Source organism: Acipenser ruthenus, chromosome 2 (genome assembly GCF_902713425.1).
Source record: "Acipenser ruthenus chromosome 2, fAciRut3.2 maternal haplotype, whole genome shotgun sequence".
Taxonomy (NCBI): domain Eukaryota; kingdom Metazoa; phylum Chordata; class Actinopteri; order Acipenseriformes; family Acipenseridae; genus Acipenser; species Acipenser ruthenus.
This window is the reverse complement of record NC_081190.1, coordinates 99081549-99095690: the sequence shown is the minus strand read 5'-3', so window position 1 is coordinate 99095690 and position 14142 is coordinate 99081549. Positions and strand designations below refer to the sequence as shown.

Below are 14142 nucleotides of genomic sequence, written 5' to 3'. Positions count from 1 at the left end.
CAGTCTGTTGGGTGTAATGGGTTCCTTCAGTTTTCAGTATAAGTATTTATAAATTGCATTCCCGTAATGCCTCTCGGTATATATTTGCATGCGCCTTTATCATTGGAGGACAAGATGCCAGGATTTACACAGGACGACGTCATTCGTGCAGCAGCATGTGAGATGTTCCGCAAAAGAAGCGACGGGTCTGTATACACGTCTGCGTAAACGAAATAAAAAAAATGTAACAAATGTACGACTTTCAAAAAGAAAGCAAGCAAAACATTGGTCAAACATTTGTTAAGGTCACACATAATATAAATAAACTCGAACGAATGAACGGGTCACTAAATCCGTTCTTGGTTGATATGCTCGTTTTGTTCTCTTGTTTGGCACAATAATCTAAACACGCAGTTTGTGGCTTTAAAACATGTCTCGTTCTGTTACTATAATAAAAAGTACTTCATCAACTGTTATTTCTTTTTTTAATTAATTAAACTAACCATAACTAGCAAAACTCGTCAGTACTTTTGTCTTAACCCTGTTCACATTTGTTTGTATCGGACCGCTACTGGTAGTTTCGGCTTAGAATATAATACGATAACCCTTTCTGTCCTAACTCAGTTTTCAAAACCAGTAAAGGCTGATACAATACTTGTTCGTGTGTGGAATGGGACAATAAAAAAACCAAAAAAAGAAAACGATGTTTAGACTTACAGCTTCCAGGTTAGTAACATAAATAACAAGGGAAATAGCGCCCCCTGTCAAGCTGCAGAAAGAAAAGCTTACAGCACCTGGTATTCCCAGGCGGTCTCCCATCCAAGTACTAACCAGGCCCGACCTTGCTTAGCTTCCGAGATCAGACGAGATCGGGCGTTCTCAAGGTGGTATGGCCGTAAGCGAACGACAGTCTTGGTTTATCTCTTTCATAGTATTAAGTTAATATCATTCATGCAATGACAGGTTGGGGGAGGGATTTCCAGATCTCTAATTTGTCACAAACGTTAACATTTAAGCAGCTCTGGGCTCCACGTGTGCGGGCCCGTGTGTCCGTGTGTCTGTGTGTGTATATATAGCAGCATTAAAAGTGCCATTAGATTCTTGCGAAATTGTATGTTCACAAAGTAGTAGCCACACGTTGGCATTGAAAGTGTTAAGTTCTCAAAGGCATCCATTTTGTATATTACCCTCTTTTAGTTTGAATCTGCAGCAGTGTTGTAATGGATCTCAGCTGTACTGAGCTGTGTTGCCGTTGGAGGACTGTATGCCCTGAAACCAATTTGATGTTTATTCTACAAAATAAATCCCCCTTTCAAACAACTCGTGTGGTTCTTTAGGCTGAGCAGTACTGCAAGGGTCCCTCTCCTCCAGTTAGAGACAGCATACATGTGGTTACATGATACATGGATGAAGGCTTATTGTGACTTGTTCGACTCCTCGAGACCATCACTTTCAATTCAAACACAAAATGTCTCGTTTTCAATCGCTCGACAACACCCACAGTACAGAAATGTGCATTAATGATCAACAAAATGAGAATACGTTAAAAAAAAAAAAAAAAGATGTAAAGCTGGTAGATTCGTATCTCAGAGGAACGGGAAATTAAAACAAGGTAAAGGCAATCATCTAAATAAAGCTGAATCAATAACGGATAACGACATAGAACGTCTGTACAGAGCTGAAACACTATGTTTTAAAAAAAACAACTGTACCGCTGAACCTCGTCTTCTTTAATATTAGCAACTTTGTAACTTTGATACACGTGCCGCTGACTCGTTACTTTGTCTTCTCAAGATGAAACACTTCACAATACATGTACATAAAACACTTTGGTACTTTCTAGAACATTATACGCTCCGAAAGAAAAAACAAAATCTCATTCCCAGTCTGACAGAGCCACCTGCTGGAGATATATAGATAATCGCTAATTGCTTTCAATACCTGTGTTTTTAACTTTGACTATAACATCAGGGGAGAGCGCGAACGCGATTGCAGCCCTGCTTGTAAATCTGCTTGTATGTGGTTTTATGTTGTCTAATTAAAGTGTTTGTCTGCCAAGATATGTTTTAAGGGGCTTAGTGGTCAGGTGGTTAAAGAAAAGCTCTTGTTACCGGGAGGTTCCTGGTTCAATCCCAGCTCAGCCACTGGCTCATTGTGTGTGACCCTGTCCCTGAGCAAGTCCCTTAACCTCCTTGTGCTCCTTCCTTCAAATGAGATGTAAAACCCAGGTCCTATTGTAAGTGACTCTGCAGCAGCAGCAGCAGTTGTGATGCACAGTTTATCTGAATAAAAAACATCAACTAAATAAATAAAACTGATAAGCTCGAAAATGATTTCCAATTATTTAAAATAAAAATAAAAACTTTGATACAGACACTGCTGAGTCTTTACTTTTAGTCTTGTCAATAAAAAATAACGAAACATGGAAATAGATGTGCAGGAACCACGTAGCTATTTATTTGACAGTCAGAAAGCTAAAAACATTGAGCTCCTTTTAAAGAAAACCTGACTCCCTGTGTGACGAAGCCGCCTGCCGGAGAGTTGTTGAACAACTAGTGAGTGAGTGAGTTCCTTCCTGCGACGGGTTCGTGTTTGTTTCTGTCTTTGACCATAGTTTCAGGGGAGAGCGCGAACGCAGTCCCCCACTACCAGAAATTATGCAGTCGAGATTCCCGCATTTGGGGAATTTGCAGGGGTCAGCACAGCCGGAGTGCAATGGCCGAGCCTCGCCCTGGGTGAACCACCTTCATGATCATGGTATCTCCCCTGCCAGGTAAGTATGAGTTGTACACATTGCGAGTCGTCACCCGTCCACAAGAGACATTTTTCAAAGAAACGGTGCCTACATCTGCAATTTAAAGAAACACTCTTTTCCTAATATAACATTTTCATTGTTATCATATCGCACTTTCCAGTCTGTTGGGTGTAATGGGTTCCTTCAGTTTTCAGTATAAGTATTTATAAATTGCATTCCCGTAATGCCTCTCGGTATATATTTGCATGCGCCTTTATCATTGGAGGACAAGATGCCAGGATTTACACAGGACGACGTCATTCGTGCAGCAGCATGTGAGATGTTCCGCAAAAGAAGCGACGGGTCTGTATACACGTCTGCGTAAACGAAATAAAAAAAATGTAACAAATGTACGACTTTCAAAAAGAAAGCAAGCAAAACATTGGTCAAACATTTGTTAAGGTCACACATAATATAAATAAACTCGAACGAATGAACGGGTCACTAAATCCGTTCTTGGTTGATATGCTCGTTTTGTTCTCTTGTTTGGCACAATAATCTAAACACGCAGTTTGTGGCTTTAAAACATGTCTCGTTCTGTTACTATAATAAAAAGTACTTCATCAACTGTTATTTCTTTTTTTAATTAATTAAACTAACCATAACTAGCAAAACTCGTCAGTACTTTTGTCTTAACCCTGTTCACATTTGTTTGTATCGGACCGCTACTGGTAGTTTCGGCTTAGAATATAATACGATAACCCTTTCTGTCCTAACTCAGTTTTCAAAACCAGTAAAGGCTGATACAATACTTGTTCGTGTGTGGAATGGGACAATAAAAAAACCAAAAAAAGAAAACGATGTTTAGACTTACAGCTTCCAGGTTAGTAACATAAATAACAAGGGAAATAGCGCCCCCTGTCAAGCTGCAGAAAGAAAAGCTTACAGCACCTGGTATTCCCAGGCGGGCTCCCATCCAAGTACTAACCAGGCCCGACCTTGCTTAGCTTCCGAGATCAGACGAGATCGGGCGTTCTCAAGGTGGTATGGCCGTAAGCGAACGACAGTCTTGGTTTATCTCTTTCATAGTATTAAGTTAATATCATTCATGCAATGACAGGTTGGGGGAGGGATTTCCAGATCTCTAATTTGTCACAAACGTTAACATTTAAGCAGCTCTGGGCTCCACGTGTGCGGGCCCGTGTGTCCGTGTGTCTGTGTGTGTATATATAGCAGCATTAAAAGTGCCATTAGATTCTTGCGAAATTGTATGTTCACAAAGTAGTAGCCACACGTTGGCATTGAAAGTGTTAAGTTCTCAAAGGCATCCATTTTGTATATTACCCTCTTTTAGTTTGAATCTGCAGCAGTGTTGTAATGGATCTCAGCTGTACTGAGCTGTGTTGCCGTTGGAGGACTGTATGCCCTGAAACCAATTTGATGTTTATTCTACAAAATAAATCCCCCTTTCAAACAACTCGTGTGGTTCTTTAGGCTGAGCAGTACTGCAAGGGTCCCTCTCCTCCAGTTAGAGACAGCATACATGTGGTTACATGATACATGGATGAAGGCTTATTGTGACTTGTTCGACTCCTCGAGACCATCACTTTCAATTCAAACACAAAATGTCTCGTTTTCAATCGCTCGACAACACCCACAGTACAGAAATGTGCATTAATGATCAACAAAATGAGAATACGTTAAAAAAAAAAAAAAAAGATGTAAAGCTGGTAGATTCGTATCTCAGAGGAACGGGAAATTAAAACAAGGTAAAGGCAATCATCTAAATAAAGCTAAATCAATAACGGATAACGACATAGAACGTCTGTACAGAGCTGAAACACTATGTTTTAAAAAAAACAACTGTACCGCTGAACCTCGTCTTCTTTAATATTAGCAACTTTGTAACTTTGATACACGTGCCGCTGACTCGTTACTTTGTCTTCTCAAGATGAAACACTTCACAATACATGTACATAAAACACTTTGGTACTTTCTAGAACATTATACGCTCCGAAAGAAAAAACAAAATCTCATTCCCAGTCTGACAGAGCCACCTGCTGGAGATATATAGATAATCGCTAATTGCTTTCAATACCTGTGTTTTTAACTTTGACTATAACATCAGGGGAGAGCGCGAACGCGATTGCAGCCCTGCTTGTAAATCTGCTTGTATGTGGTTTTATGTTGTCTAATTAAAGTGTTTGTCTGCCAAGATATGTTTTAAGGGGCTTAGTGGTCAGGTGGTTAAAGAAAAGCTCTTGTTACCGGGAGGTTCCTGGTTCAATCCCAGCTCAGCCACTGGCTCATTGTGTGTGACCCTGTCCCTGAGCAAGTCCCTTAACCTCCTTGTGCTCCTTCCTTCAAATGAGATGTAAAACCCAGGTCCTATTGTAAGTGACTCTGCAGCAGCAGCAGCAGCAGCAGCAGCAGTTGTGATGCACAGTTTATCTGAATAAAAAACATCAACTAAATAAATAAAACTGATAAGCTCGAAAATGATTTCCAATTATTTAAAATAAAAATAAAAACTTTGATACAGACACTGCTGAGTCTTTACTTTTAGTCTTGTCAATAAAAAATAACGAAACATGGAAATAGATGTGCAGGAACCACGTAGCTATTTATTTGACAGTCAGAAAGCTAAAAACATTGAGCTCCTTTTAAAGAAAACCTGACTCCCTGTGTGACGAAGCCGCCTGCCGGAGAGTTGTTGAATAACTAGTGAGTGAGTGAGTGAGTTCCTTCCTCCGACGGGTTCGTGTTTGTTTCTGTCTTTGACCATAGTTTCAGGGGAGAGCGCGAACGCAGTCCCCCACTACCAGAAATTATGCAGTCGAGATTCCCGCATTTGGGGAATTCGCAGGGGTCAGCACAGCCGGAGTGCAATGGCCGAGCCTCGCCCTGGGTGAACCACCTTCATGATCATGGTATCTCCCCTGCCAGGTAAGTATGAGTTGTACACATTGCGAGTCGTCACCCGTCCACAAGAGACATTTTTCAAAGAAACGGTGCCTACATCTGCAATTTAAAGAAACACTCTTTTCCTAATATAACATTTTCATTGTTATCATAGCGCACTTTCCAGTCTGTTGGGTGTAATGGGTTCCTTCAGTTTTCAGTATAAGTATTTATAAATTGCATTCCCGTAATGCCTCTCGGTATATATTTGCATGCGCCTTTATCATTGGAGGACAAGATGCCAGGATTTACACAGGACGACGTCATTCGTGCAGCAGCATGTGAGATGTTCCGCAAAAGAAGCGACGGGTCTGTATACACGTCTGCGTAAACGAAATAAAAAAAATGTAACAAATGTACGACTTTCAAAAAGAAAGCAAGCAAAACATTGGTCAAACATTTGTTAAGGTCACACATAATATAAATAAACTCGAACGAATGAACGGGTCACTAAATCCGTTCTTGGTTGATATGCTCGTTTTGTTCTCTTGTTTGGCACAATAATCTAAACACGCAGTTTGTGGCTTTAAAACATGTCTCGTTCTGTTACTATAATAAAAAGTACTTCATCAACTGTTATTTCTTTTTTTAATTAATTAAACTAACCATAACTAGCAAAACTCGTCAGTACTTTTGTCTTAACCCTGTTCACATTTGTTTGTATCGGACCGCTACTGGTAGTTTCGGCTTAGAATATAATACGATAACCCTTTCTGTCCTAACTCAGTTTTCAAAACCAGTAAAGGCTGATACAATACTTGTTCGTGTGTGGAATGGGACAATAAAAAAACCAAAAAAAGAAAACGATGTTTAGACTTACAGCTTCCAGGTTAGTAACATAAATAACAAGGGAAATAGCGCCCCCTGTCAAGCTGCAGAAAGAAAAGCTTACAGCACCTGGTATTCCCAGGCGGTCTCCCATCCAAGTACTAACCAGGCCCGACCTTGCTTAGCTTCCGAGATCAGACGAGATCGGGCGTTCTCAAGGTGGTATGGCCGTAAGCGAACGACAGTCTTGGTTTATCTCTTTCATAGTATTAAGTTAATATCATTCATGCAATGACAGGTTGGGGGAGGGATTTCCAGATCTCTAATTTGTCACAAACGTTAACATTTAAGCAGCTCTGGGCTCCACGTGTGCGGGCCCGTGTGTCCGTGTGTCTGTGTGTGTATATATAGCAGCATTAAAAGTGCCATTAGATTCTTGCGAAATTGTATGTTCACAAAGTAGTAGCCACACGTTGGCATTGAAAGTGTTAAGTTCTCAAAGGCATCCATTTTGTATATTACCCTCTTTTAGTTTGAATCTGCAGCAGTGTTGTAATGGATCTCAGCTGTACTGAGCTGTGTTGCCGTTGGAGGACTGTATGCCCTGAAACCAATTTGATGTTTATTCTACAAAATAAATCCCCCTTTCAAACAACTCGTGTGGTTCTTTAGGCTGAGCAGTACTGCAAGGGTCCCTCTCCTCCAGTTAGAGACAGCATACATGTGGTTACATGATACATGGATGAAGGCTTATTGTGACTTGTTCGACTCCTCGAGACCATCACTTTCAATTCAAACACAAAATGTCTCGTTTTCAATCGCTCGACAACACCCACAGTACAGAAATGTGCATTAATGATCAACAAAATGAGAATACGTTAAAAAAAAAAAAAAGAAAGATGTAAAGCTGGTAGATTCGTATCTCAGAGGAACGGGAAATTAAAACAAGGTAAAGGCAATCATCTAAATAAAGCTGAATCAATAACGGATAACGACATAGAACGTCTGTACAGAGCTGAAACACTATGTTTTAAAAAAAACAACTGTACCGCTGAACCTCGTCTTCTTTAATATTAGCAACTTTGTAACTTTGATACACGTGCCGCTGACTCGTTACTTTGTCTTCTCAAGATGAAACACTTCACAATACATGTACATAAAACACTTTGGTACTTTCTAGAACATTATACGCTCCGAAAGAAAAAACAAAATCTCATTCCCAGTCTGACAGAGCCACCTGCTGGAGATATATAGATAATCGCTAATTGCTTTCAATACCTGTGTTTTTAACTTTGACTATAACATCAGGGGAGAGCGCGAACGCGATTGCAGCCCTGCTTGTAAATCTGCTTGTATGTGGTTTTATGTTGTCTAATTAAAGTGTTTGTCTGCCAAGATATGTTTTAAGGGGCTTAGTGGTCAGGTGGTTAAAGAAAAGCTCTTGTTACCGGGAGGTTCCTGGTTCAATCCCAGCTCAGCCACTGGCTCATTGTGTGTGACCCTGTCCCTGAGCAAGTCCCTTAACCTCCTTGTGCTCCTTCCTTCAAATGAGATGTAAAACCCAGGTCCTATTGTAAGTGACTCTGCAGCAGCAGCAGCAGTTGTGATGCACAGTTTATCTGAATAAAAAACATCAACTAAATAAATAAAACTGATAAGCTCGAAAATGATTTCCAATTATTTAAAATAAAAATAAAAACTTTGATACAGACACTGCTGAGTCTTTACTTTTAGTCTTGTCAATAAAAAATAACGAAACATGGAAATAGATGTGCAGGAACCACGTAGCTATTTATTTGACAGTCAGAAAGCTAAAAACATTGAGCTCCTTTTAAAGAAAACCTGACTCCCTGTGTGACGAAGCCGCCTGCCGGAGAGTTGTTGAACAACTAGTGAGTGAGTGAGTTCCTTCCTGCGACGGGTTCGTGTTTGTTTCTGTCTTTGACCATAGTTTCAGGGGAGAGCGCGAACGCAGTCCCCCACTACCAGAAATTATGCAGTCGAGATTCCCGCATTTGGGGAATTCGCAGGGGTCAGCACAGCCGGAGTGCAATGGCCGAGCCTCGCCCTGGGTGAACCACCTTCATGATCATGGTATCTCCCCTGCCAGGTAAGTATGAGTTGTACACATTGCGAGTCGTCACCCGTCCACAAGAGACATTTTTCAAAGAAACGGTGCCTACATCTGCAATTTAAAGAAACACTCTTTTCCTAATATAACATTTTCATTGTTATCATATCGCACTTTCCAGTCTGTTGGGTGTAATGGGTTCCTTCAGTTTTCAGTATAAGTATTTATAAATTGCATTCCCGTAATGCCTCTCGGTATATATTTGCATGCGCCTTTATCATTGGAGGACAAGATGCCAGGATTTACACAGGACGACGTCATTCGTGCAGCAGCATGTGAGATGTTCCGCAAAAGAAGCGACGGGTCTGTATACACGTCTGCGTAAACGAAATAAAAAAAATGTAACAAATGTACGACTTTCAAAAAGAAAGCAAGCAAAACATTGGTCAAACATTTGTTAAGGTCACACATAATATAAATAAACTCGAACGAATGAACGGGTCACTAAATCCGTTCTTGGTTGATATGCTCGTTTTGTTCTCTTGTTTGGCACAATAATCTAAACACGCAGTTTGTGGCTTTAAAACATGTCTCGTTCTGTTACTATAATAAAAAGTACTTCATCAACTGTTATTTCTTTTTTTAATTAATTAAACTAACCATAACTAGCAAAACTCGTCAGTACTTTTGTCTTAACCCTGTTCACATTTGTTTGTATCGGACCGCTACTGGTAGTTTCGGCTTAGAATATAATACGATAACCCTTTCTGTCCTAACTCAGTTTTCAAAACCAGTAAAGGCTGATACAATACTTGTTCGTGTGTGGAATGGGACAATAAAAAAACCAAAAAAAGAAAACGATGTTTAGACTTACAGCTTCCAGGTTAGTAACATAAATAACAAGGGAAATAGCGCCCCCTGTCAAGCTGCAGAAAGAAAAGCTTACAGCACCTGGTATTCCCAGGCGGGCTCCCATCCAAGTACTAACCAGGCCCGACCTTGCTTAGCTTCCGAGATCAGACGAGATCGGGCGTTCTCAAGGTGGTATGGCCGTAAGCGAACGACAGTCTTGGTTTATCTCTTTCATAGTATTAAGTTAATATCATTCATGCAATGACAGGTTGGGGGAGGGATTTCCAGATCTCTAATTTGTCACAAACGTTAACATTTAAGCAGCTCTGGGCTCCACGTGTGCGGGCCCGTGTGTCCGTGTGTCTGTGTGTGTATATATAGCAGCATTAAAAGTGCCATTAGATTCTTGCGAAATTGTATGTTCACAAAGTAGTAGCCACACGTTGGCATTGAAAGTGTTAAGTTCTCAAAGGCATCCATTTTGTATATTACCCTCTTTTAGTTTGAATCTGCAGCAGTGTTGTAATGGATCTCAGCTGTACTGAGCTGTGTTGCCGTTGGAGGACTGTATGCCCTGAAACCAATTTGATGTTTATTCTACAAAATAAATCCCCCTTTCAAACAACTCGTGTGGTTCTTTAGGCTGAGCAGTACTGCAAGGGTCCCTCTCCTCCAGTTAGAGACAGCATACATGTGGTTACATGATACATGGATGAAGGCTTATTGTGACTTGTTCGACTCCTCGAGACCATCACTTTCAATTCAAACACAAAATGTCTCGTTTTCAATCGCTCGACAACACCCACAGTACAGAAATGTGCATTAATGATCAACAAAATGAGAATACGTTAAAAAAAAAAAAAAAAGATGTAAAGCTGGTAGATTCGTATCTCAGAGGAACGGGAAATTAAAACAAGGTAAAGGCAATCATCTAAATAAAGCTAAATCAATAACGGATAACGACATAGAACGTCTGTACAGAGCTGAAACACTATGTTTTAAAAAAAACAACTGTACCGCTGAACCTCGTCTTCTTTAATATTAGCAACTTTGTAACTTTGATACACGTGCCGCTGACTCGTTACTTTGTCTTCTCAAGATGAAACACTTCACAATACATGTACATAAAACACTTTGGTACTTTCTAGAACATTATACGCTCCGAAAGAAAAAACAAAATCTCATTCCCAGTCTGACAGAGCCACCTGCTGGAGATATATAGATAATCGCTAATTGCTTTCAATACCTGTGTTTTTAACTTTGACTATAACATCAGGGGAGAGCGCGAACGCGATTGCAGCCCTGCTTGTAAATCTGCTTGTATGTGGTTTTATGTTGTCTAATTAAAGTGTTTGTCTGCCAAGATATGTTTTAAGGGGCTTAGTGGTCAGGTGGTTAAAGAAAAGCTCTTGTTACCGGGAGGTTCCTGGTTCAATCCCAGCTCAGCCACTGGCTCATTGTGTGTGACCCTGTCCCTGAGCAAGTCCCTTAACCTCCTTGTGCTCCTTCCTTCAAATGAGATGTAAAACCCAGGTCCTATTGTAAGTGACTCTGCAGCAGCAGCAGCAGCAGCAGCAGCAGTTGTGATGCACAGTTTATCTGAATAAAAAACATCAACTAAATAAATAAAACTGATAAGCTCGAAAATGATTTCCAATTATTTAAAATAAAAATAAAAACTTTGATACAGACACTGCTGAGTCTTTACTTTTAGTCTTGTCAATAAAAAATAACGAAACATGGAAATAGATGTGCAGGAACCACGTAGCTATTTATTTGACAGTCAGAAAGCTAAAAACATTGAGCTCCTTTTAAAGAAAACCTGACTCCCTGTGTGACGAAGCCGCCTGCCGGAGAGTTGTTGAATAACTAGTGAGTGAGTGAGTGAGTTCCTTCCTCCGACGGGTTCGTGTTTGTTTCTGTCTTTGACCATAGTTTCAGGGGAGAGCGCGAACGCAGTCCCCCACTACCAGAAATTATGCAGTCGAGATTCCCGCATTTGGGGAATTCGCAGGGGTCAGCACAGCCGGAGTGCAATGGCCGAGCCTCGCCCTGGGTGAACCACCTTCATGATCATGGTATCTCCCCTGCCAGGTAAGTATGAGTTGTACACATTGCGAGTCGTCACCCGTCCACAAGAGACATTTTTCAAAGAAACGGTGCCTACATCTGCAATTTAAAGAAACACTCTTTTCCTAATATAACATTTTCATTGTTATCATAGCGCACTTTCCAGTCTGTTGGGTGTAATGGGTTCCTTCAGTTTTCAGTATAAGTATTTATAAATTGCATTCCCGTAATGCCTCTCGGTATATATTTGCATGCGCCTTTATCATTGGAGGACAAGATGCCAGGATTTACACAGGACGACGTCATTCGTGCAGCAGCATGTGAGATGTTCCGCAAAAGAAGCGACGGGTCTGTATACACGTCTGCGTAAACGAAATAAAAAAAATGTAACAAATGTACGACTTTCAAAAAGAAAGCAAGCAAAACATTGGTCAAACATTTGTTAAGGTCACACATAATATAAATAAACTCGAACGAATGAACGGGTCACTAAATCCGTTCTTGGTTGATATGCTCGTTTTGTTCTCTTGTTTGGCACAATAATCTAAACACGCAGTTTGTGGCTTTAAAACATGTCTCGTTCTGTTACTATAATAAAAAGTACTTCATCAACTGTTATTTCTTTTTTTAATTAATTAAACTAACCATAACTAGCAAAACTCGTCAGTACTTTTGTCTTAACCCTGTTCACATTTGTTTGTATCGGACCGCTACTGGTAGTTTCGGCTTAGAATATAATACGATAACCCTTTCTGTCCTAACTCAGTTTTCAAAACCAGTAAAGGCTGATACAATACTTGTTCGTGTGTGGAATGGGACAATAAAAAAACCAAAAAAAGAAAACGATGTTTAGACTTACAGCTTCCAGGTTAGTAACATAAATAACAAGGGAAATAGCGCCCCCTGTCAAGCTGCAGAAAGAAAAGCTTACAGCACCTGGTATTCCCAGGCGGTCTCCCATCCAAGTACTAACCAGGCCCGACCTTGCTTAGCTTCCGAGATCAGACGAGATCGGGCGTTCTCAAGGTGGTATGGCCGTAAGCGAACGACAGTCTTGGTTTATCTCTTTCATAGTATTAAGTTAATATCATTCATGCAATGACAGGTTGGGGGAGGGATTTCCAGATCTCTAATTTGTCACAAACGTTAACATTTAAGCAGCTCTGGGCTCCACGTGTGCGGGCCCGTGTGTCCGTGTGTCTGTGTGTGTATATATAGCAGCATTAAAAGTGCCATTAGATTCTTGCGAAATTGTATGTTCACAAAGTAGTAGCCACACGTTGGCATTGAAAGTGTTAAGTTCTCAAAGGCATCCATTTTGTATATTACCCTCTTTTAGTTTGAATCTGCAGCAGTGTTGTAATGGATCTCAGCTGTACTGAGCTGTGTTGCCGTTGGAGGACTGTATGCCCTGAAACCAATTTGATGTTTATTCTACAAAATAAATCCCCCTTTCAAACAACTCGTGTGGTTCTTTAGGCTGAGCAGTACTGCAAGGGTCCCTCTCCTCCAGTTAGAGACAGCATACATGTGGTTACATGATACATGGATGAAGGCTTATTGTGACTTGTTCGACTCCTCGAGACCATCACTTTCAATTCCAACACAAAATGTCTCGTTTTCAATCGCTCGACAACACCCACAGTACAGAAATGTGCATTAATGATCAACAAAATGAGAATACGTTAAAAAAAAAAAAAAGAAAGATGTAAAGCTGGTAGATTCGTATCTCAGAGGAACGGGAAATTAAAACAAGGTAAAGGCAATCATCTAAATAAAGCTGAATCAATAACGGATAACGACATAGAACGTCTGTACAGAGCTGAAACACTATGTTTTAAAAAAAACAACTGTACCGCTGAACCTCGTCTTCTTTAATATTAGCAACTTTGTAACTTTGATACACGTGCCGCTGACTCGTTACTTTGTCTTCTCAAGATGAAACACTTCACAATACATGTACATAAAACACTTTGGTACTTTCTAGAACATTATACGCTCCGAAAGAAAAAACAAAATCTCATTCCCAGTCTGACAGAGCCACCTGCTGGAGATATATAGATAATCGCTAATTGCTTTCAATACCTGTGTTTTTAACTTTGACTATAACATCAGGGGAGAGCGCGAACGCGATTGCAGCCCTGCTTGTAAATCTGCTTGTATGTGGTTTTATGTTGTCTAATTAAAGTGTTTGTCTGCCAAGATATGTTTTAAGGGGCTTAGTGGTCAGGTGGTTAAAGAAAAGCTCTTGTTACCGGGAGGTTCCTGGTTCAATCCCAGCTCAGCCACTGGCTCATTGTGTGTGACCCTGTCCCTGAGCAAGTCCCTTAACCTCCTTGTGCTCCTTCCTTCAAATGAGATGTAAAACCCAGGTCCTATTGTAAGTGACTCTGCAGCAGCAGCAGCAGCAGCAGCAGCAGCAGCAGCAGCAGCAGCAGCAGCAGCAGCAGCAGCAGCAGCAGCAGCAGTTGTGATGCACAGTTTATCTGAATAAAAAACATCAACTAAATAAATAAAACTGATAAGCTCGAAAATGATTTCCAATTATTTAAAATAAAAATAAAAACTTTGATACAGACACTGCTGAGTCTTTACTTTTAGTCTTGTCAATAAAAAATAACGAAACATGGAAATAGATGTGCAGGAACCACGTAGCTATTTATTTGACAGTCAGAAAGCTAAAAACATTGAGCTCCTTTTAAAGAAA

At 40.4% G+C, this 14142-nt stretch overlaps 9 non-coding genes across 9 annotated transcripts; all 9 read right to left on the bottom strand.

The window, feature by feature from the left end:
* Positions 1-761: 761 nt before the first annotated feature.
* On the bottom strand, positions 762-880 carry LOC131706074 (5S ribosomal RNA). Its single transcript, XR_009310589.1, has one exon. It is a non-coding gene; the product is annotated as a 5S ribosomal RNA (ribosomal RNA).
* A 1716-nt stretch (positions 881-2596) lies between these two features.
* Positions 2597-2760, bottom strand: LOC131707763 (U1 spliceosomal RNA). Its single transcript, XR_009311226.1, has one exon. It is a non-coding gene; the product is annotated as a U1 spliceosomal RNA (small nuclear RNA).
* Positions 2761-3652: 892 nt separating this feature from the next.
* On the bottom strand, positions 3653-3771 carry LOC131706773 (5S ribosomal RNA). The gene has a single exon (XR_009310784.1). It is a non-coding gene; the product is annotated as a 5S ribosomal RNA (ribosomal RNA).
* Positions 3772-5503: 1732 nt separating this feature from the next.
* Positions 5504-5667, bottom strand: LOC131707101 (U1 spliceosomal RNA). The gene has a single exon (XR_009310973.1). It is a non-coding gene; the product is annotated as a U1 spliceosomal RNA (small nuclear RNA).
* An 892-nt stretch (positions 5668-6559) lies between these two features.
* LOC131706063 (5S ribosomal RNA) lies at positions 6560-6678 on the bottom strand. Its single transcript, XR_009310588.1, has one exon. It is a non-coding gene; the product is annotated as a 5S ribosomal RNA (ribosomal RNA).
* A 1718-nt stretch (positions 6679-8396) lies between these two features.
* LOC131707099 (U1 spliceosomal RNA) lies at positions 8397-8560 on the bottom strand. Its single transcript, XR_009310972.1, has one exon. It is a non-coding gene; the product is annotated as a U1 spliceosomal RNA (small nuclear RNA).
* An 892-nt stretch (positions 8561-9452) lies between these two features.
* On the bottom strand, positions 9453-9571 carry LOC131706768 (5S ribosomal RNA). Its single transcript, XR_009310783.1, has one exon. It is a non-coding gene; the product is annotated as a 5S ribosomal RNA (ribosomal RNA).
* Positions 9572-11303: 1732 nt separating this feature from the next.
* On the bottom strand, positions 11304-11467 carry LOC131707096 (U1 spliceosomal RNA). Its single transcript, XR_009310970.1, has one exon. It is a non-coding gene; the product is annotated as a U1 spliceosomal RNA (small nuclear RNA).
* Positions 11468-12359: 892 nt separating this feature from the next.
* Positions 12360-12478, bottom strand: LOC131706052 (5S ribosomal RNA). Its single transcript, XR_009310587.1, has one exon. It is a non-coding gene; the product is annotated as a 5S ribosomal RNA (ribosomal RNA).
* Between the last annotated feature and the right edge of the window lie 1664 nt (positions 12479-14142).